General features: G+C 46.8%; 1 long non-coding RNA gene across 1 annotated transcript; it reads right to left on the bottom strand.

Annotated features, from left to right (window-relative positions):
* Positions 1–2,981: 2,981 nt before the first annotated feature.
* LOC148005426 (uncharacterized) lies at positions 2,982–7,662 on the bottom strand. Its single transcript, XR_015622541.1, has 4 exons — positions 7,583–7,662; positions 7,361–7,432; positions 6,704–6,891; positions 2,982–4,959 (listed from the first exon to the last, which is right to left on the bottom strand). It is a non-coding gene; the product is annotated as an uncharacterized LOC148005426 (long non-coding RNA).
* Positions 7,663–23,880: the final 16,218 nt, after the last annotated feature.

Genomic DNA, 23,880 nt, shown 5'->3' with positions numbered 1-23,880 from the left:
TTCTTAGAAGAGAGACCGAATGCTCAGAGGCAAGGACGCTTCGTCAAGATGATGACAGCTAATGTGTGGTAGAGCCCACATCTGAACCTAGTCCTGCCTGAGCCCATGCCCTGTTCTCATAGCAGCCTTCCAAACCTGCGAGGACCCATACTTGCAGATCCCACCCATGGGTTGAAAATAGTTGGCAGGGAAAGTTGTACTGTACCACATATATAGAGAACCTTTACATTGTATCAGTTATCATTTACATTGTATCAAAGAGCAGCTAGAAATACTTTCAGGTACACAGGAAGATATGCACAGGTCACGTGCCAATGCAATGTCATTTTGTATACCAAACTTGAGCATCTTCAGGTTTCGTTATTCCTGAAGATCCTAGATCTAGTCACCCGTGGATTTGACTACACATGAAACGGAAGACAAGTCATCCCTGTGCTGAGCATTTCCAGAGGGTTCTCGTGTTGTAGGTGTAGAACCACGCCCTTGTTTGGGAGGAAACTGTGACTCATGGAAGGGGAGAAGCAAAAGGAGAACTGGGCTTTGGCTGACTCAGGCAACTTTGTCGGTCAGCCTCAGATTCAGGATCTAGAGAGTCTGATTGGCTCAGCATGAAGCATAGTGCCCACCCATTGGGCAGGGCTTGGTAAGTAGCAGACCAATCTAGACCTAAGGGGGAGGACTCTTAAAATGTTGAACGGCAGCGCCACAGAAAGGTGCGAGGGGATGGCAAGGAGGGGAGGGGGAGAAGAACAAGCGTTCATTTTCTTCCAGGAGGCTGCACGTGTTGCTGTCAGGTGGATGGGGAATCCGACTACCTCGGTTTCTAATCTTGACTTTACCACTCTCTTGTACAGGCAAGTAAGGTTCTACACCTTTCTGTGCCTCAGTGTCCCCACCGGCAACGTGTTATATATATATCATGCCATTACACAAGCGCCTCGCCGGATGATTGTGCTGTAGAGATGAGCTCACTCTCAGTACAGAGATTGCAGTGTAGGTGCAGCGGCCATTCTGTTTGCATCACAGTGTCAAGGGAGCCGAGACAGCAGAGCAACGCCCTCCCTAGAGACGCAGCGCAGATGTCCAGGTGGAGCCCTGCTGGCTGAGACAGCTGAGCCCCATGCTGGGCTGTGTCCTTCTGGCCTGGAGAGGCACAGAGACAGCCAGGCTGGCCTCCCTCCTGTGCTCTGACTCCAAGAAGGCAGGGCTGGCTGAGTGAGCCACCCTCTCAAAAAGGTCCTCTACAGAATGGGACAAGTACATACTTAGGTCTGTTTTTGTTGGGGTGTCTTCTCGGTGCCAGCTCTTGGCTTCTGGGCCATGGTTTCTTCAGCTGGTATAGGATGAGAAAGAAACCTGGGGAAGCCTACCAAATACTAGATACAGCAGATGCAGCCCAATCACCCTCTCTATGTGCACTTGAGCAAGCTTCTCCCAGCTAAGTTTCGCCCTCTGTGCAGGAAGAAGCCTTCAACTACGGCACAACTGACTGATCCTGCCACCCAGAGCCCAAGCCCAGAGCAGGACGCTCTCTTACTCCCAGCCTTTGTCTCCAACAGCCAGGTAACCCTAGGAGAAGCCACTTAGCTTTTCTGAATAAGCAGACATCAGCATTTAATGCAGCCAACACTTCAGATACCCAATCCTGTTCCGTTGAACCTCATAACGTGACAATTCACAATGGTTGCAAAGGGTGAATGAGTCCAGGCTTTGAGTCCTTGCCCTGGTGTTTCTGGCCATAAGTACCAGGGCAGCATCACGATAGTGGATGAGTGAGTGGTCGAAGGATGAGGTGAGCTTTCCTCATGGGATACTCTTACAGTATCCCATCCTACAGAACAAACAACACAGCTTCTCCTGGCCCCTGGCTCACTGCAGTGTTCCAGAAACCACCAGAGGGATATGCTCCCACCCCCAGACTGCCTGTTCCCTCATAATCTCATGATCTCCAGGAAGGAAATCAGGTTATCCTGGCAGGCTCATCTTTACAAAGCTGATTTCTTTTTTTTTTTTTTTTATTTTTTTATTTTAAAGGTTGGTTCTGTTGCCTTGGGCAACACCAGACTGTTCCAAGTGTCCAGATGGAAAAGACCCTGGATCTCACCAGTTTCTAACCCCTTGCTTTTTAACCATCTTAAAAAATGGGGAGCGGGAGAGGGGGCTCAGGAGAGTCAAGGAGCCTGAGTTCAAATCCTAGCTCCACCACTGACTGTCTCCAAGCCTATCATTTAGTCCCACTGTGCCTCAGTTTCCCCACGTGTGAGGAGGAAACAGTTATGCTCCATTTTGAGATAAAGTAGCAGTGCCGATAAAACTGTGGGGACGTTTTTCTCAAATGCGTTTGCACGTGGGGTGCTTAAGTACCCTGCACATCTGAGGTGGGCTCCTCAGCTTCCAGCCCTGAAGTTCCTGAGTTCTTTGTGGAGCCTGTGTGGCTCCTGATAAAAGCACCATGCCATCCCAGAAGAGGCTAAGGGAGTCTTCTACAATGAGTACTTCAGAAGATTCTCCACAGGACAGTGGTCATGTCAGGCCCTTGTCTTCACAACCATGTCTCTTTTCCAAGCTCTCCGACCCCCAAGCCGTGTTTTTTGTTTTGTTCTGTTTTGCTTTTTATCTAACCTTCCCTGTCCACACACACTCCAGCCTCTGCCAGCCCAACTTCTTCAGGATTTAGGTAACCATGTCCCTGCTCCCTACACTGCCTTCTTTTTCTAGCCAAGCAACAGTTCTCCAGAGTCTCACCCTCCAGAAATGAGCCAGGATGTGACCTCCTTCACAGGCTCTCTTAGATGGTGTGAGGGAATTAATTCACGCCACTGTTGGAAATTACAATGCTTCCAAGACCTTAAGCATCCTAAGTTCAGAGGCTGAATAAAGTTGAATAAAGTCGTAGCAATGTGAATGAGCAGTTTTCCAGGAAGGAACAGGGAGTCTACTCTGGGGTTTCCCGCTGCCAAAAAAAAAAAGCCACAATTTATGCGATTTTTAAAAATTAACATATTTTAATTATAGATAGCAATGGGATTTCATTATGACATATGTATGCATATATAAAATGTATCTTGATCATATACACTCTTCATTACTCTCTTACATCCCCCTCCCACTCCTCTTTATTCCCTTCCTCTCCCAAAGTACTTCCCTTCTATTTTTATATCTTTTGTTGTGTTACCCAATGAAGGAGATTAGAGTTGCTTATCTCATCAGAAAAGGATATTTGGTGGAGCGTTGGCAACATTTAGTGACTACACCACTGAAAAAAAATGTCTCCCCTTCTCCCAGCAACCATTAACTGCTAGTATCTCTTCAGAGAGACAAGGAGGCCTTATGAGCCCACCCCCATCCATAACAGAATGTCAATGTCGATAGGCCCAATCACATGAAGGGCTTGTGCAGGAAATGAGATTTTATATGATGTTTGTTTCAGTCGCATGAGCAAGAACCTACAAAGAGAAAACCTAACATTTTTTTAAAGAAGAAATTCAGAAGTGCACTGTTTTTACCAGCTCAGTCTAAAAATGTTTGAAAGGAGAGGCTGCTTGCTTGCATTTCAGGCTGACTCTAACAAATATGGCCTGACTTATATATGAACATATGTGCACAATGAGGTTTCTATCTATGGAAAAAACATGCACTACAGTGGTCCCATGAGATTATAAGGAAGCTCAAGAATTTCTAGTCCTGGGCTGGGGATTTAGCTCAGTGGTAGAGCGCTTACCTAGGAAGCGCAAGGCCCTGGGTTCGGTCCCCAGCTCCGAAAAAAAGAACCAAAAAAAAAGAATTTCTAGTCCTGGAAGCATCAATGCTCTAATGTCAGCACAAGACATTGCTCATGTCCTTAGTGATTCTAAAGTGACCTACCACCATACCAGTCATATAAAAGCATAGAACATCCAATTACAGCCAAGACTTAGTATACCCTGGTAATAATGAATCAGTGTTACTGGTTTGTAGATTTACTTTGTTATTATTTTAGAACGTTCTATTATTTATGTATGTATGTATGTATTTATTTATTTATTTAAAAAGAGCCAGGGAAGGTAGCACATGCCTTTAATCCCTTGGGAGGCAGAGGCAAGCAAGTCTCTGTGAGTTCAAAGCCAGCCTATTCTACAAAGTGAGTTCCAGGACAACCAGGGCTACACAGAAAAACTCTGTTTTGAAAAACCATAGATAGATAGATAGATAGATAAATAGATAGATAGATAGATAGATAGATAGATAGATAGATAGACAGACAGACAGACAGGCAGGCAAGCAAGACAACAAAAGCAAATTCAGGCTGGGGAAGATGCCTCAGTAGGTAAATGTGTGGTTCCAGACCCCATGACCTGAGTCCCTCTTGTAAAGCCTATGACCCCCACAAGTGCACCGTGTCATGCTCTCTCGAATCAATAAATGAACTAACAACCCTAATTTTGAAAAGAAACAAGGGCGTCATCAGTCTGCCACAGTAGGCTGGCAGCAGCCTGTAGCTGCTCGTGTTTACGGCGTCTCTAGATTACATCAGTCTCTCTTGGGCTTGGTTTAATTTCATGTTGTTTTGTTCATCATGGCCCTAGGAGCAATAGATCATTACAAACACACCACCACACCACACCCCCCCACACACACACACACCCTAAGATGGGAGGAAGAAAGGAGGAAAAGAGAGATACTATCATGATTATACACATACTCATACTCATGTAACCTAGCTATACGGTAGCATATAGGTTTGTAAGTATACTCGGGGTCAGTTACACAATGACATACATTATACAACACAAATTTTCCCAGAGCATGTCTTGCCACAATGCTCGCCTGACCATTAAGGACCATTAAGTAAAGAAATTGAAAAAGATTAACCTATTGCCATAGTTTGGTTCTAGAAAGTTCCTCAAGGGTCTGTGTGGTAAATCCTTTGTTGCCAATGCTTTGACTCCATTGAGAGTTGGAACCTTCAGGAAATGGGACCTGGTAAAAGAATGTTAGGTCACTGGGGATGTACCCCGGAAGCAGATCCTGGGATTGCAGCCCCTTCCTGTCTTTTTGAAGCTTTCTTGGAGCTCTGAATCACTGCAGTTCCCAAAGCAACCAGTTGAAACCTCTGAAACCATGAACCAAAATAAGACTTTCTTCTTCTTAATTGTCTCAGGTATTTTGTCAAAGTAAGGTTGACTAGCATAAGGACAATAGAAGGACACGTGTTATTTAGGGCTGGATAGCAACCTCCTTACAGTGATCACAAGTGCAGGACTCCTGGGTGAGGCTGTTTGCCTGGAGTCTATGAGCTTGGCTCAACCACATGGACTGTCTCTTCTGTTCTCAGGCCACAAGGGTGGCCATATTGCTGAAAATGGAGCTTGCCACCTTCAGTTCACCACTGGGCAGTGGAGTGAGAGAGTGTAGCTTCACACCCCACTTTGCAGTAACCAGTTACGTGATTCCTGATGTGTCATTCAAGGCCCTTGAGACTCCATTCTTTTTTACTCTGGGAAGATAGTCAGATGTCACAACCATGACTTTGAATAAAGGATGCTGGATAGAAGTAACACAAACTTTAGGAATTCGTAGACAGAGCAGTCAGAAACAGTCCACGTCACTATGACTTAGGGTAAATATGGCATAATTTGGTTTTTGGGTGAATAGACACCAGTAGTCCTCAGCTACTTATGAGGTGGAAGTAGAAATATCACTTGAGCCCAAGACTTTGAGGCCAGCCTGTGTGACAACATAGCGAGACTCCCCCATCTTGAAAAATTAAATAAAAATTATCTTCATAAAAACCCAGAGTAAACCAGGAGTGGTGGCCCAGGCCTTTAATCTCAGCACTTGGAAGGCAGAAGCAGGCAGATCTCTGTGAGTTTGAGGCCAGCCTGATCTACAGAGTTAGTTCCCGGTTAGTCAAGTCAACACAGAGAAAACAAAACCCAAAGCAAATAAGAACCTGGAGTATGGAGTATAGATGGGGGTGGGTGGGGGGGAGCTGGTACTGCTCCATCAGTTCACATTGATCTAAGCGGTTGCTCACATGGGGGTCTAGGATTGCCACACTTACTGGTAACTCTTTGTGTGAGTGTACACATGTATATGTATAGGGGCCGGAGATCATTCCTCAGTGCTATTCTACTTTGATTGCTTACGTTTTTCTCTTGTGGAGGCAGAGCTGGGGCTTAATAAATATATATATTGAGAAAAATTTTAATTTATTTTTATATCTGTGTGTGAGAGAGAGAGACTAAGGAGCGCTTGTTTATATATTGCATACGTGCTCGAGCTTAACATCAGAAGAGGGCGTTGAACCATTCAGACCTGGAGTTATAGGCAGTCGTGAACTACTACGTGGGTGCTGAGGACGGAACTGGGGTTCTTACTGCAAGAGCGATAAATGCTCTGAAGTGCTGAGCCGCCTCTCTAGGCCTTCGTACAGGCTGAAAGAGCTGAGAGAAACAGAGGCTCTCAGAAGAAAGCAAGACACACCCCAGAACACAGTGTGGGCTTCTCCGACTGGAGTCTCAGACAGTAAGACGCACCCAAGAGTGGGTGCAGGCTCAAGGGAGAGTCACCCTAACCTGGGTTTTGGAGACTGGGTCTCTTATTAACCTAGGGTTTGCCAAGTATTCTAGTCTGGCCAATCAGTGAGCTTCAGAGATCCTCCTGTCTCTGCCTCTCCGGTGCTGGCATCACACACATACACCAACACTCTAGGAGCTTTTACCTGTGTTGGTTACGCGGTCCAGATTCAAGTCCACATGCTTGCGTGCCGAGCACTTCACCGACCTGCCCCTCAGCCTGCTGCTCATATACTTCACGCCGTTTGTCTTTTCCGTGCGTCTGCTCTGACGATCATGAATGAAAATGGACAGTCGGTGTCAAGAGTCTTTGTGAACTGTAAGCTGCGGCTCACTGTTTAGAAACAGTAATAACGAGAAGCTTCAGCAGTCAGTCTGCAGGGGACACTCACGCATGCTTTCCCTTCAGAGGGGTTCATTATAATGAAAGCAGGACTCTGGGTGAGGGAGAAAGCAATAGACAGAAACTGTACAATAGGCAGCCACATCCAAAAATGACGGGGCCTAATTAAAGCGAAGGAGAGGCTTCCTTTTAAATCTGAGATGAGACTCTTTCAGGGAGCAGTCACCATGTCTGAACCAACCCCAAGCTGCCTCCGTGAGGAGTCTTCACCAATCCCCAGAACAATAGAAAAGTCTGACTTTTTATAACCTTTTAGGACAGGAAGTCCTGCGTCACATCACGTAACAAAGAGCAGGCACCATAAACTGAGGGTGGCTTCTTAACTCTGTGTTCCAGACAGAATGCAGGGAGATGTGGCCTGAGTTCGGCTCTGGGATCTGGCCTGTGTTCTAACCCTCACCTGTTAGGGCTGGTGAGCAATCTCTCCCCGACCTGATTCTTCTCTTTAGGATCCTAATCCAAAGTGCACAACCTAGAAAAGACCCACCTTGTCTGAGGCCCAAGAAAGCAGAACCTAGTCTCCTTCTCTCCTTCTACCCACCCACCAACCCCCCCACCTCTTGACCCCCTCCCATACATCCATCCCAAAGGTCGAGGCCCTGGAATATGTGTTCTCTGGGACCTGAGGCTGGCTCTCCTCTTGGGGTGTGTGGGGGAATCAGGAACCCACAGACCGTTTCCTCTGCTTCTCCAATCCCTCTCAGTCTAGGGGGGTTGGGGACCGGCAGTTTCCTCCCACCTACAGCTCCATTCAGATGCACTCAGCCTCAAAGCAGGACAGGCTTTCTGATATTTTTAACGACTGCGTGCAGCCTTCCCCAGCTCACAGCCCTGCTCCTGAACATCCCCCCGCCAGCCTCTCTCCTTAAGAACTGGATGGGGAGGAACCCAGGCCTGCTGCAGGGAGAGAAAAGATGCTGGTTCAGACAGCACGCAACTGGAAAACAGGTCTTTGCCTGCTCTTCACCTCAGCAAATGCAGCCTCATTTCCCTCTGCATAAACCGTCTGCTTGGAGCCAACAGGAACTTTGCGAGCAGTCTTGTTCCTGAGGCTGGTAATTTGCCAGACTTTAGCAGTGACTAAGCTACGTCAGCCTCCCTTTGTTCTAGGAGAGGGGACCAGCTTGTCTGGCCCAAGGCAGCCAGGGTGAGGGGCTGATCTCTGCTACCCTCTTGCCACACGGGGCCTAATGAGAGCACTGGCTCTCCCTGAGAATGGTGCGTCTCTGTCCCTTTTCCATGTCCAGAACAAAAAAGGATCACAATAGGAAGACTGAAGTCCAAGCAGTCAGGTTTCTTAGAACCTGACCCTTTACCTCTAAGAAGTCAAGGGAAAGGCCACTGGAGTTTGTAGACCTGTAATATGTCCCCCGCCCAGGCATGAAACCACAACATGATGTCACAGCATAGTGACACTACCTTGGGAAGGACCAGGCCTGGGCCCTGGATGTAATTTAAAGAATGGATAACTTTGTTTCCCTTTTCCAGGTGGGATGGTTTGCACATGCTCAGCCCAGGGAGTGACACTAATAGAAGATGTGGCCCTCTTGGAGTAGGTGTGTCACTGTGGGTGTGGGCTTTAAGACCCTCGTCCTAGCTGCCTGGAAGCCAGTATTCTGCTAGCAGCCTTCAGATGAAGATATAGAACTCTCAGCTCCTCCTGCACCATGCCTGCCTGGATGCTGCCATGTTCCCGCCTTGATGATGATGGGCTGAACTTCTGAACCTGTAAGCCAGCCCCGATTAAATGTTGTCCTTGGTCATGGTGTCTGTTCACAGCAGCAAAACCTTAACTAAGACACCAGGGTTTATTGTCTGTCCATGCAGGCAGATCCAGTCCAAGATGGGACCAGAAGAAACAGGACCAGGTGGAAAAAAACGTCTGGCACTGACATGCAAATGTGAGGGCCTTGACCAAAAGTTATCAAGATTTTCAGGATGGTACAGGGCACTATGCTAAGTGTGCGTCCTTCTGAGTTCGATGTTCTGGTTGTAAACGTCCTGTGAAATCTGCCCTGGGAGAAGGCATTCATTCATTCATTCATTCATTCACTCACCCATTCACTTCATTCATTCAGCAAGCAGTTGTGGACCTACTTTGTGCCAGTTTCAAATCACACAGCTGCTAAATAAAAGCCAAGTATGTTCCAGAGCTGGTAGACAGTGGGTGCTCAATAAATGCTGCCGTCAGGTATACAACATCATGCAGTGCTATGGGATAGAGAGGGGATGGCAGTTTTTCTCCAGTTCCTTTGGCCTCTCCAAGATCAGACTACAACCTTCAATCAAAACTCCATTACAAGTCCTGGGTGACAGCAGGGCAACACCAGCTTGCTAGCCTCCGCTGTCTCCAGCCCACAAGGAGACAGGGAAGGAATCCATTCCCAGCTCAACCCCATCCCCTACCCTTTGGATCTCCAAGGGGCAGAGAGGGCATCAGCTTTTTCCAAAGAAAAGAAGGTTACTTGTTGCGGCAGTCTAAATTCTAAGCCTTCTGTTCCTCCCATTCTCTTATCACCAGTATTCACTGGTTCTCCTGGAGTTTCCATTTCACTCAGTCTCAGAGAAGAAACATAAAGGTTTGGGGTCAAAAGACTGCAGTCCCGGGCTAAGGGATGGCTTAGTGGAGAAAGTTCTTAAGCCTTGCAAGCAAAAGCACCTGGGTTTGACCCTCGTATTAGAAATCTGAATGTGGTGCCATGTCTTTATACTCCAAGGCTTGGGTGGGTGGAGACCAGCAGATGCCTGGGCTCTCTGGTTAGCCCATTGAGCCTGTGTGCCCAGCTCCAGGCTGATGAGAAACCTTGCTTCAAAAATCAAGGTGGAGGAACCAGAAAGTTGGCTCAGTGTTTAAAAGTGTGTATTGTGTGTCCTTGCAAAGGACCTGACTTTATTCCCAGCACCCACTTGGGAAGGCTCACAACCACCTGCAACTCTGTCTCCAGGGCATTCAATGCCTCTGGCCTTGGAGAGCATCTGCAGTCAATGGGTTCACACCTACCTACACACAGAGCAGCACATAATTGAAGATATATTTAATAAAACAAATGAATGAAGTGCCTGAGGGACAACACGTGAGGCTGTCCTCCAACGTCTACATTCACGGTGCACACAGCACACACACGTACAACCCTACAACCACGAACCAGCACACACAAGCACACGTGCCCACGTTGTTCTTGCCTGTGCAGTTCCCTGCCTGTGTGGCCTATGGTGAGTCACTTTGTTTGAGCCTCAGACCCTCTGTTCCCATCGGTAACATGGAGACAGTGCCAGCCTTCCCCACAGTCACCTGGGAAGAGTCTGTGGACACCGGGACACCGGGGGGGGGGGGGGGGGGGGGACAACTTCACATCTCTGTGTTTAGCACAGAGGCGCCCTACTGTACCCTGTGGGGACTTTGTGTGTCATTGGCTGCTGTCCACAGCAGGGATGGAGGTGCAAAGGCCTCCAGTGGCTGTTTCCCACAGAGAAGCCAGTCACTGATGGCTGCCACCTCCTGTTCCGAGGGAGAGGGGAAAGAGGAAAATGAGAGGACTGACCTACAGCTTGCCCACGTGACCTGCCCGCCCACGTGACCTGCCCCGCCCACGTGACCTGCCCCGCCCACGTGAGTTTTGATTGATTGGTTGAGGTGATGGAATTAGCAAGGAGACAGCAGCTCTGCATTCAGGGTAGCCAGCTCTGTTTTTTCCTGATTAAAGCGGAGTGAGGGGAGAAAACGAGCAAGAGATAGCGGCACAGACAGACAGACGACAGACAGACAGACAGACAGACCGGCAGAGTCTACAGTGAAAGATGGAGTTTCCAGGGAAGTGTAAGAAAAGACATATGGTGGCCCCAAAGAGCCTGGTGTAGTTATAAAAATGGAGACGAAACTGAAGCAGACAGGTTGTAGAGACAGTGTCTAGAATATGACTAGGAAAAGAAAACAGATCCCAAAACTCCCTCTCATCAGTCCTACCAGCTTCCTCTCCAGAGCCACAAAATTACCTTGAGGAGGGCGACAGGTAATTTGCATGGTGAAAAGGTGCAAATTAATATCAATTCAATGCATAATGAGGATCCGGGCTGCCCCTTAGATAGGACCCCCTCCCACATGCTGCCTTCCCCAGTGACTTTTTTTCTTTTTGTACAGACACTTACTCAGTGTGGAAAGGGGTCATTCCATGTCCTGACACATGTGTGTAGAAGTCAGGGGACAGCTTACGGGAGTTGGTTTTCTCCTTCCATCAAGGTGGGTCCCAAGGCTGGAACTCAGGGTGTAAGGCTTGGCTGTAAGTCTATTTACCTCCTGTTCCATCTCACCAGCCCTCCTTGATGTTTGTGGAACAGGGTGTGTCCAGCCTGCCTTTGCCTGCTCACCCCTGGCTGGACCATAGTCATCAGCCTAGCCACCAAGCAGTCATGAACCTCGTAGACTTCACCAGGCCACATGCTTCTTAAGAGCAGAGGGACTTCAGAGCCAGACGATCTGGAGCAGGTTATCGACATCCTCAAAGCCTTTTCCCTCAGTTTCTTCACGGGGATATTGTGAAAATCAGTGGAAGATATGAACAATTAATATATGATTTCTGGAGCCAAAAAGTGCTTAACAATAACAACAACAATAATAAATTTACTGATTTGTTATTTTTTTTTATATTTCTAACTCTCAACACAAGGCCAGACACAAAAGTAAAAGGAAATCTAGAGATATAAATTGGACAAATAATACCATCATCAATCATCCTGCCTATTGAACTCTAGTTAAATATTCCCCTCAGTCAATTAATATCACAATGTGCTGTGTCACAAGCTGCCTCCAAACAGACAATTCACAAAGCCAGCATCCATTCATACTCAAAGGGTTACAGGTCAGCAGAAGTCTTCTCCCCAAACTCCCAAACTGAGGTCCAGGATAAAGGACTATACTGCCCAAAATAAACCTGTCAGCCTTACTTGACCAAGGTAACTACCTGGAATGCTGGGAATTGTAGTTCTTGGAAAACAGCAAAGCCTCATGGGAAAGTATGATGACCTATAGGCTTGTTCTTATAAACCCCTACAACACAGTGCCATTCAGCAGGAAAATTCTAGGGAGTGGTCCTGAACAAAGTCCACCTCTTCATCAGTATTTAATGTTTAATAAAACTTGCTTCAAATTTGGCCCAAAATGGTGGAATTGGTTTTTCTCCTGCCAATCTCAGAAGTAACAGGACTTATGGAGAAAGTAGCTATTATAGAGATGGCTGTAGGTTGAAGGCAAAGAACCAGCATGTCTTCACTTACGCTGTTGCTATCGCTCAAAGCAGGTCGCGCTGTTGTCAGGGGCACGACATCTCTGCGCCTGTGAGGCTGTGGCAAGATCATGACCACGAACTACCAAAACCTCCGTCTCACAAGTCTAGACATAGGTCAGGCCACTTCTGCCTTCTTCCAATCTATCCCTTCCCCATGCCCCCGAAGGAAGTGTTTCCGGTAGGTTCTTAGAGGGGGAGCAGATCTTTGGCATAAAATAAGATATATTTTGAAGCATTTTGCAAGTATAAAGCATAAAGCCCAGACAAACAAGTTCCTCTGAGTCGGCGGCTCCCTGCAGTCGGAAATTTGCAAATCTGTCTTAACAGAGCATTTAGCTTCAAGAAGCAGAAAACTGAGCTGACAACGTGTTGTTTACGAGCAAATTCCGGGATCTGGAGGTAAAAAGAAAGCAGTGTTCGAGCCCACGGACTATTTTCCCTTTGTAGGTGGAGCCTCAGTTTCAGGCTAACAGCGCCCGCCCGTTTCTCTCAGCAAAGCCCCTCCCCAATTCCGCTTCCCCAGGACAGACGGGACAATCACCGAGGAGACCTGGAAGCTCTTGAGGCTCCGGATGTCCCTGGGGCATCCATCATCCATCTTTGGAGCTTGGGCCTCTGGGGAACCTGCCTGTGGCAGGGAGGAAGGGCAGAGGAAACAGAGCTGTGGGCTGGGGGCGTGGAGGGAAATCGCTCCTCGCTCCCTTTTCGCAGCAAAGACTGTTTACCTCCAAGTCTGTGTTTTTCACGGAAACGGAGACCGGCAGAGGAAAAACGCCCTTGTGAAACATTTCCATGAATTTATGTTGTTCATCTGGAGCGTGACAGCACTTCAAAGAGGTCTCTGGGGTTTGGCATGGTCAGGGACACAGGCTGGCCTGCTATTTAAGATCCCTAGCCACCTGGTAACTGGCCTGCTGGTACCTCATGGAGAACGGCAGCCAAGTAGAACAACAGCTACCCTGGGCTTGCAGGGCCTAGGGCAAGTGCACATGCTCACCCCACACACATTCAGACTCATCTTCATCAAGATAAATAAGTACAGGAAAAGACAGTAGGTGTACCGCCATGAGACCCTGGGCCCGTCGTTGAAAAATCTCTGAGGTTCAAGCTCAAATTTGTGCAGTAATAAAGCCTTGGGCCTTGCTGGGGACTCTGAGAAAATGAGGATCGTTTTATTTTCTTTATAAGTGGGGCAGGACTGGGTCCATTGACACAGCCCCCTGGCTGAAGTGTTTCATGGAGTAAGAATAGTGCCATGTATGGCGGTACTCAGGTAGCTGGGTAGACCTCTGTGAGCTCAATGCCAGCTAGGTTAGTGCATTCCAGACCATTCAGGGAAGACTCTATCTCAAAAACAAAACAAAACAAACAAAACAGACATCAACAGAAACAAAAAGAGAGAGAGAGAGAGAGAGAGAGAGAGAGAGAGAGAGAGAGCTACTGAATGAAGCCAGAGGCTGACCACTGATGAGGTGAGGGACAGTAAGACCTGGTAGTTAGAGCAAATATACGAGATAAGATGTCCAGGAAAGAGGGAGGGGCCTGGAAGGTAAAGTAAATAAATAGTGCACATAGATGCTTACAGTACAAGTCAGTCTCCAGGAGTCTGGTTCCAGGATAATCCCTCCACCCTGGTGCATGCATTCAGGGAGATGCTCAAACCCCCGGTTCCCAACTTTCCTGTGAAAAGGGGTTGATCATTGTACACAACATGTGACAAGGGGGTGGTCATTGTACACAACATGTGACAAGGGGGTGGTCATTGTACACAACACGTGACAAGGGGGTGGTCATTGTACACAACACGTGACAAGGGGGTGGTCATTGTACACAACATGTGACAAGGGGGTGGTCATTGTACACAACACGTGACAAGGGGTTGGTCATTGTACACAACATGTGACAAGGGGGTGGTCATTGTACACAACACGTGACACGGGGGTGGTCATTGTACACAACACATGACAAGGGGTTGGTCATTGTACACAACACGTGACAAGGGGTTGGTCATTGTACACAACACGTGACAAGGGGTTGTTGGTCATTGTACACAACATGTGACAAGGGGTTGGTCATTGTACACAACATGTGACAAGGGGTTGGTCATTGTACACAACATGTGACAAGGGGTTGGTCATTGTACACAACATGTGACAAGGGGTTGGTCATTGTACACAACATGTGACAAGGGGCTGGTCATTGTACACAACATGTGACAAGGGGTTGGTCATTGTACACAACATGTGACAAGCGGTTGGTCATTGTACATAACATGTGACAAGCGGTTGGTCATTGTACACAGCATGCATGTGCCTTGAGCCATCTCAAGATGCTTTACTACACTATAAACACTTTCTAAATGTCCTCAGGATTATTTAGGGAGTGACGGCAATGAACGTGTGCTTGGTTCAGGTGCAGTCGCTGTTCTCCCACCCAGTTCCCGGTTGGGTAATGCTGTTCTGTAGAAACTGCAGACCACAGCAGCAGAGGCCATGAACATCTTCTTCCCTTGCATAAGTCCAGTGAACATCTTCTTACTAGTCCCTTGCTCTGATTGGGTCCCCTGCCTGAGCAGTGAAATAACTCCAGGCCCATCCTCTGGAGCAGCCTCTCGGGGAGACACTAGACAGGGCGGGGCTGGAATGACAGTTGAGCTCAAGAGATTGGCTCCCAGCCTTCCTCACCCCACTGCCACTCACCCCGCCCCACTCCTACCCCACATCTTCTTTCCTTTTTTTTTTTTTTTTTTTTTTTTTGGTTCTTTTTTTTCGGGGCTGGGGACAGAACCCAGGGCCTTGCGCTTCCTAGGTAAGCGCTCTACCACTGAGCTAAATCCCCAGCCCCCTTCTTTCCTTTTAATCTGGCAAAAAGCTTTCACCTCTTTTGTTTTCGTTTTTTTTTTTTTTTCTTCAGTGGCATAGAGGATTTGGGTATTTTGCACTCCAAATGTTTCTTCGTGCTTTAGTTTAAACCCATAAAATGAATTCGTAGGGCTCGGTGTTCTACAGAGAGCCCCAAATCCTGAATCCTCTCAGCCGCCAGGCCGAGGTCTCATCAGAATAATGCAACACAACAGGATTTGCCTGTGAGAGTGTGGGGTGGAGGAGAGGGGGCGGGGGTGAGGAGAGGCAGGGGTGTGTGTGAGAGAGAGAGAGATACCAAACTCTTGGTCTTTTAAATTTTGGATGGTTTCCATGGAAACTGGCAAGTCCTCTTTGTTCTCTTCAATTTTCTGGAGACACTGAGGCAGCCATCCTAGCTTACTGAGTAGGGTTGGATCAGAGTTCCAAGGCCCAGGCTTGGAGAGGGAGCGAGCTTCATCTGAAGGTGCTCTCTGGGACGCGGATCCCAAGGAGACATGAGCGAGAGACTGAACAAGCCCCTCATTGGTTCCAGTCCTTCCTCCCCACATCCGCCTGTGGACCCTTGGGTGGAGTTGCGGGACGGCGGGATGTGTGCTGGAAGCTGAAGCGAACTTGCCGAGGGCTGCAAGAGACATCCGGGCAGGCGTGGAGAACAGGCTGCTTCTGCCTGCAGCTACTGCTTTCTGGGATGCCATCTGGATGCTTGACGCCCCACTGCTTGGACGCTCCTTGTTGGACAGCTCCTCCTGGAAACTTCTGCCTTCCGGGATCGCTCTGGATTTACCTGCTATGAATCTTTCACAGCGATAGAATCGTGCAGTTTATTTGTGCGTGTGTCTGGCTTTCTTCACTCAGTATGATATTTTCAAGGCTGTGCCTACTGTTACGTAACATTGTTCCTCTTCAGGGCTAAGACATAATCCATTAAGGGATGGACTTTTTTCCTTCATCCTTCCATCATCTGGTGGGCACCTGGGCTGCTTCCACCTACGGTCTCCCTTACTCTATGGTCAGAGAGGCATGAGCCTTAGCGGGGATCCATGGGAATGATACACACACCAAGGGAGGGAAAAACACTACCCGGTACACTAAGGTCTCTGTACCTATTTCTTTGTTTCTGGCCAATCCAGAGCCCAGACACTGGGGGCCTCACTCTGACACAAGCCCCGTGTACCTGATGGGAGCCCCTCGACATAGTCATCTTGTGGGGAACTTCATGGTTCAAGTTGGTTTTCTTCTTTTACCCGTAACGGGCAGCACTGAAAAACCCTTACCAGATGAAGGAAGTCATGCACTAGAGGCACAGACTGTGATATTTTACGGCAATAAAATGTTCTTAATCGGTAAATACACAGCAGAGGGCAGATCATGGTGTCTGTGGGAGGAGGAGTTAGGGACCGACCTCTGATGAACACAAGGTTTTCTTCTGACTGATGACAATGTTTGGAACTTGACAGAGATAGTGCCCACTCAGCATGTGATATTAAATGCCACTATGTCACACATGTTTTTTTTTTTTTTAAGACAGAGTTTTTCCATGTATTCCTGGCTGTCCCAGGACTCCTCTAACTCACAGAGATCCTCTTGCCTCTGCCTCCCAAGTGCTGGGATTAAAGGAGTATGCTGCTGTCACCGCTGTCACCAATACCTTGCAAGTCACACATTCTTTTTTTTTTTTTTTTTTTTCGGAGCTGGAGACCGAACCCAGGGCCTTGCACTTGCTAGGCAAGCGCTCTACCACTGAGCTAAATCCCCAACCCCAAGTCACACATTCTTTAAAGATTTGTTTATTTTTATTTTCTGGGTATTAGTGCCTACACACACACACACACACACACACACACACACACACACCACAGATGTGCCTGTTGCCCATGGAGGCTGGAAAAGGGCAAAGAGCATCAGACATCTTGGAACTGGAGTTGCAAATGAGTGAGAACGGCTACGTAGGTGCTGGGAACTGAACCTAGGTCCCCTGCAAGAGCTGTAAGTGCTCCTGAGTCACCTCTCTGGCCCCTTAACTACACATTCTACAACGTCTGCGCCCTGCACAAATGCAGCCAAAACAATGGGAGAACGTCTTTGGTTCTGGTACCTTCATCTATCACTTCAAAACAGGACGACCCTGTACGTTTAGTAGCTTAGAACAATCACGACTGATTTATCTCATGACTTCGTGGGTGAAGAATTCATGCCTGGTCTAGCCAGACTTCCGAGTTCGTCTAGAATCCAGCTACTTACACAGTGGATTGTGTAACAGAGTGTGGGAGCCATGAAAATAAAAATGTCAACAGCAAAGGTTTCTAAACACACAAGCACCAAAAATTAATTCAAAGTCAAAAGTTCGATGAGGGATATCGAGAGGGCTCGTTGGGTAAAAATAGATAAATATTTTGTATTTTTGTATAACAAACCCGAAGTGCTCCTGGCAGAGCTCCCCCCCGGGTGTGTTGCAGGGTTCTGTTGCAGCCTTAGCTCTGAACATCCCACACGTGCAGTTTACATTGTGTGTGCCATCGCTTCCCAGACTGCCTCAGCTTAGGGTCCCGATTATTGCATGGGTTGCAGTATTTTCTAACACACACACACACACACACACACACACACACACACAATTTTCTGCTCTTACAGAAACGTGATGATTTAATTATGGAAAAGGCAGACACTATTTTCCCCACTGCCACTCCTCAGCACATAGCACACTTGGATATCTTTTGATTGTGTGAGGATGTTTTGTTTTAAAAATTTTAAAAATTGCTGTTGGAGACATTGGCTTGAAATTCATTACAGGGAATGTTAAATGACTGTTGGCTTGGGATTGGGACAAGGTTTCCAACAACTCCTGAAACGATCCTACATCGGCTTCTTCTGTTTTGTGCTGTGCATTTTTCTGATAGTAGAGTTTCTCAGCATTGACAACTCTAAAATCAAACGTTGCCCAATCCTGAGAAACATGAAGATGCTTCCAAAGAGAGTAGAGAAATATGACCGGCAATGGTGAAGGACAGTGTCTGCCTTCTTCCATCACTTGGGAGGTAGAGACAGACAGATCTCTAAGCTCTAGCCAGCCTGGTCTACAAAGTGAGCTCCAGGATGGCCAGTGCAACATAGAGAACCCTGTCTCAACAAACCAAAAAGAAAAAAGAAAAATATCTAATTTCTTGAGGCTGGAGCCTGGACCCATCCCTTCTTATAACAGATCCAGGGGGCTGAAAGGAAGGCCTCACTTTTCAGTGGAGACAGAAGTTTCTATTGCCATCCAAAGTAAGTGGATTCATGCTTGGCTCCCAGTTTGTTTCTTTGAACACTGTCTTAGTCAGTGTCTCGTTGCTGTAAAGAGACCCCACGCTGTGGCAACTCTTATAAAAGAGAGCATTTAAATGGGCCTGGCTTACAGTTCCAGAGGTTTAGTCCATTGTCATCATGGCAGGGAGCATGGTGTCGTGTAGGCAGACAGGTGCTGGAGAAGGAGCTGAGAGTTCTACATCTGGATCCACAGATAGGAGTTACGAAAAGTTATGACACACTTCTCCCAGCAAGGCCACATGTACTCCAACAAGACCACACCTCCTAACCTCTCCCAAGTAGTGCCATTCCCCAACGACTGAGCATTCAAATACATGAGCCTTTTGGGGGCTGCTGGTTTTCCTACAACCACAAGCAACTTGCTCTGACATTTCTATTTCTTTGGGGATCAATTTTCTAGGGTTTATATACTGTCCATAGTTACTAGATCTACATTCTTATACTATATTAGGGGTGGAGTATTATTATTTTTATGCGTGTACTTGTATGTGTGCATGTGTGTGCCCTTGCATACATGCATGGGTCCTTGTGTTCCACAGCATCTATTTGGAAGTCAGAGGACAACCAAGAGTCAATTCCCCCCTACCTCGTGGGTCCTGGGGGTTCAAACTCAGGTCACTCGGCTTGACGTCAACCATGTTTATCTGCTGAGTACGGGATGAGTCAGTATGTGTTTTTTAAACTCCTGTCTAACTTGCGATTATGTCTTTCTTTTGATTTTTTTAACATTTTTTACTAGCCTAGACTCATATTTGCCTAATAATTTTTGTTAGATGAGATATCATATATGAAATAGTGTTTTAAGGTGATAATAATTAATATGAAAATTTAACTAAACCATGAATGGGGAGTGATAAAGGAGGAGTCATAATGCCTAGGAGAAGACATGATCTGTAATGCAAGTGGCTTCAGGGCAGCTCAATCTCTTTGTTTTTTTTTTTTGTTTGTTTTGTTTTTTTGTTTTTTTGTTTTGTTTTTTTTTTTCCGGAGCTGGGGACCGAACCCAGGGCCTTGCGCTCACTAGGCAAGCGCTCTACTGCTGAGCTAAATCCCCAACCCCCGCTCAATCTCTTTGTAATATTTGCTCTTCCTCTGGGACTTTTTCTCAGAGCTGGGATTGAACCTGGGGCCCTGTACATACAAAACTCCACCAGTGAGCTACATCCCCAGCCCTACTTGACTTTAAAAAAAAAAAATTCTGTGAGGCAGGCATGGCAGTGCAGGCTTTGAATTCCAGCAGAGCTCTTGAATTTGAGGCCACCCTGATCTACATAGTGAGTTCCAGATGGGCCAGAGCTACAAAGTGAGATGCTGTCTCCAAAAGAGAAAAAAAGAAAAGTGGCAAAACATACAGTTTACAGTTTGGAGCACACGGTTCAGTGGGGTACATACTCTCGCTGATGGGTATCACATCGTCTGTCCTCAGAGGTTCTTCGTCTCGCAAAACTGAAGTCGTAAGGCAATTCAACAGTACCTCCCCATTACCCTGGCCATGGTGCATATGGAGGCGGCACATTCTTCCTTCTGTGTCTATAAATTTTACTGCTCACGAACTTCATACAACTACTATGAACGACCAGCATTTGTCTTTCTTCACATATCTCATGTATCGTGATGTTTTCAAGACTCATCCCTGTCAGATCATGTGACAGATCGTGCAACCTTTAGAAGGTTAAATAACACTCTAGTGTGTACATGCTCACCCACACCTCCACCCTACCCCCCAATGCATGTAGGCCACACATACACCACATCAATGGACACTTGGGTCCATTAAAAATAGGGTTCTGACTACTTTGAATAGTATTCCTGTGAACATGGGAATGCAAATGTCTACCAAGGACCCACTCTCAGCTCTGTGGGGCATTTACTTAGGAAAGAAATTGCTAGATGAATTGTAATTCCACTTTCAATATCTGACTAAACAATACGCTGTTCCTTACCCTTTTGAATTGCCTTTGTTGACTTTTTATTTGCATCTGGGTTTTGATCTGCAGACTTCATTTAATCTTAAACATCTTGTAGGCTTTCATTAGGATTTCTTATCGACCCATTCAGTTGGGTTGAATAACTTTGTTTCCACCAAACAAAAAGCAAAACTCCTCAAACAATGGAGATGTGCCTTCCAGGATTTTGAAATCCGGTAATTTAGACCTTTGAACATTGTGGACTTCAAACCTGAGGACAAATCACGAGAATACAATACCCTCACCATTATAGTTAATTTCTACTGCCATGACTTAGACAACTTATAAAATAAAGCATTTAATTGGGGCTCACAGCTCCAGAGGGTGGTAGAATATATGACCATTCTAACTCATGGAAGATGTGTGGAAACCCTCCCATCCACGCACTGTGGGTGAATCACCACAGAGGGAAGAGGCAGTTCGACAGCCGCTCTGGTTTAATGTAGCTCCTGTTGGTTCCTTGGGATATAACAGTGAAAGCGTCCAGAGTTTAGTATTCTGACACATAACCTGCCAAGCTTATGGAGAGGGTCGCGGAGCCTCCAGCACCGGGCGAACATCTGGCTCATTTTCTCAGTGGGGTCCATCTGTAATGTCTGCAGCATTTGGGGCATGGGAGGATTTGGTACTATCTGAGGATGACAGAGTCACCCAGGCCTGGAAGAGGTTGGGATTTAGGCTTCTCCTTCCTCTGTGAACATCCACTTAGCTGTCCCACCCCTGGCCAGTCTCTTCCTGCTCCTCGTTGGTAACTCCTGTGGTTCTATCAGACATTGACTAATTCTTTTTTTTTTTTTTTTTTTGGTTCTTTTTTTCGGAGCTGGGGACCGAACCCAGGGCCTTGCGCTTCCTAGGCAAGCGCTCTACCACTGAGCTAAATCCCCAACCCCAGACATTGACTAATTCTTGAGAGATGCTCATAGCTCTAAGCCTGAAGTGCTTCTCTAGTGTGGCTGGATGAGTCCCAAACTTCTCTAGCACCATGGGAAGTGAAGCCATCTGCTCCTGTCTCACTGCCTGTTTTCTCTGCCAAAGTCTTGAATCTTCAGCTTTAAAAAAAGAAAGAAAGAAAGAAAATCACCTGATACCCTTCAATAGTCAAGCTCTTCAGATTCCAACTCAAGGTCAAACTCCTTGTGGGAAGCCCAGAAGTAGGCGATGAGCCAAGAGTTGGCCAAATCAAAGTGAGCTGTGATGCTTTGCAGGGAGGAGAAACTTGGTCAGGGCACAGCTGTTCAAACAAGGTAAATACTTTAACTCAGCTTTCCAAACACTTCTGGGTCTTTGCAGTCAGCCTAGCACCTGCAACCGTGTGAGAATTCATCATGTACTCCCTTAGCTGTTTCTTTTCTAGTGGAAGATCCATTTGATCAAAGGGAAGAGGGTGAGTGTGGTAGCTTGGGTGAGAATGGCTCCCCCGTAGGCTCATATGTTTAATAGAACTATTTGGGAAGGACCAGGGGGTGTGGCCTTGTTGGAGGAAGTGCTTCACTGGAGACTGACTTCAAGCTTTCAACAGGCCAGGCCATCCTCAGTCAGTCTTCTCCCCACCTTGTGCTTATGGGTCAGTGGTCAGTTCCCAGCAATGGTCCACAGCCATGCTTCCTGCCATGATGGTCACAGACTCTGCGACCCTCTGGAACCAAGAGACCCAATTAAATGACCTCTTTTATAAGTTGCCTTGGTCATAGTGTTTGGTCACAGCAAGAGAAAAGTAACCAAGAAGCTGTTAATTATAGCATATTGCTGTAATAGGCCTTACCATGCTGGTTTTTTGATAAATGATGAAGATTTTGGGACTTTTTGAACTAAAAAAAAAAGTGGTTGAAAGCCATAAGTGGGCCTTAACGGGCTATCACAGTGTACTGGCTAGTTTTGTGTGTCAACTTGACACAAGCTAGAGTCACCAGAGAGGAAAGAGCCTCAGTTGAGGAAAGGCCTCCAGGAGATCCAGCTTTAAGGCATTTCCTCCATTAGTGATCAGTGGAGGAGGTCTCAGCTCTTTGTGGATGGTGCCATTCTTAGGCTAGGCTGGTGGTTCTGGGTTCTAGAAGAGAGCCCCTGAGCAAGTCAGTAAGCAGCATCCCTCCACGGCCTCTGCTTCAGCTCCCGCCTCTAGGATCCTTTCCTATTTGAGTTCCTGTCCTGACTTCCTTCAATGATGAACAGCAATGTGGAAGTGTAAGCTGAATGAACCCTTTCCTCTCCACCTTCCTTTTTGGTCATGGTGTTTCATTGCAGCAATGGAAACCCTAGCCAAGATACATAGTAAGACCCTGTCAGACAGTAGTGCTGAGAACAATATAAATTATGGAGGCATAGCTTAGACGTTTCCAGAGGGGAACAGTATTAACAACTGGGACAGAGATCATTTCTGTGATAATTTGGCTGGTGTTTGTCCTAACAATCTGCTTGAATCTAAACTGAAAAGTTTTGGCCTAATTTCATTGGCGGTGGAGACACCAAGGCAACCTAGTATTAGTGAGCCACCTGGTGATTAGTGATCACTCTTTTTTTTTTTCTTTTCTTTTCTTTTTTTTTTTTCTCGGAACTGGGAATCGAACCCAGGGCCTTGCGTTTGCTAGGCAAGCGCTCTACCACTGAGCTAAATCCCCAACCCCTAGTGATCACTCTTATGCAGATCTACAATACAAAAGGAGGAAGCAGAACAAGAAGAAATACAAAATCAGTTCCAGGAGAAAAAAAGACGAGAGAATGTAAGGTTGGAGCCAAGACTTGTGCTCAAAGACACAGGACGTTTAAAGAAAGGCCTGATGTGAAATGAAATGGAATAAAGGGGGGTGTGTCCTCTGGGAAAGACCTCACCCAGCTAAGCTTTGAACTTGTAAAAACAAAATGCTCCGGGAATATTCTGCTCCTGAAGTAAAGCAAGGCTTTTTGAAAATCATCAATGAATCAACGCTTGTGCAGATTCTGCCTTAAGCAGGCGGCATGAAGTTGACGATATTGGTCACCTGGCTCTGGCTTTGGAGTCAGGAAGGATAGATACAAAGCAAAGGGGTTGTGGAATCTTTCTCCATGGTGAAGGAAAGCCATTGAGGTCAGGTGTGGTGTGTGTGTGTGTGTGTGTGTGTGTGTGTGTGTGTGTGTGTGTGTGTGTGTGTGTTCTAGAGGGGATATTGTGTCGATCAGTAAAGGTGAAGCTTAAGTTGCACGGGAGACCACAAGATGCTGGAGTTGCCAGAGCCAGGGGGATGTCTGCCAGGAAGAACCGCAGATAGGGAGTGGAAACAGCCCACGGGAGAGAAGTGTGTTACAGTCAGCAAAGCCAGAAGGTTGAGCCAGGAGTTCTTTGATATCAGACATGGAGTTAGAGAACTTGGAGTTTGCCCTGCTGGGTTGTAGACTTGCTTTGATCCACCATTTCCTCACCGTGTCCCTGTTCCTCCCTTTTGGTATGGTGAGGTATATTCACCACCATTGAATGTTGGGAGTGTGTAAGTTGCTTTTTTTTTTTTTTTTTTTTTAATTTTACAGGAG

The sequence above is a fragment of the Rattus norvegicus genome, chromosome 6 (assembly GCF_021556685.1).
Source record: "Rattus norvegicus strain SHRSP/BbbUtx chromosome 6, alternate assembly SHRSP_T2T, whole genome shotgun sequence".
Lineage (NCBI taxonomy): Eukaryota > Metazoa > Chordata > Mammalia > Rodentia > Muridae > Rattus > Rattus norvegicus.
This window is presented reverse-complemented; position numbering and strand designations above follow the sequence as displayed.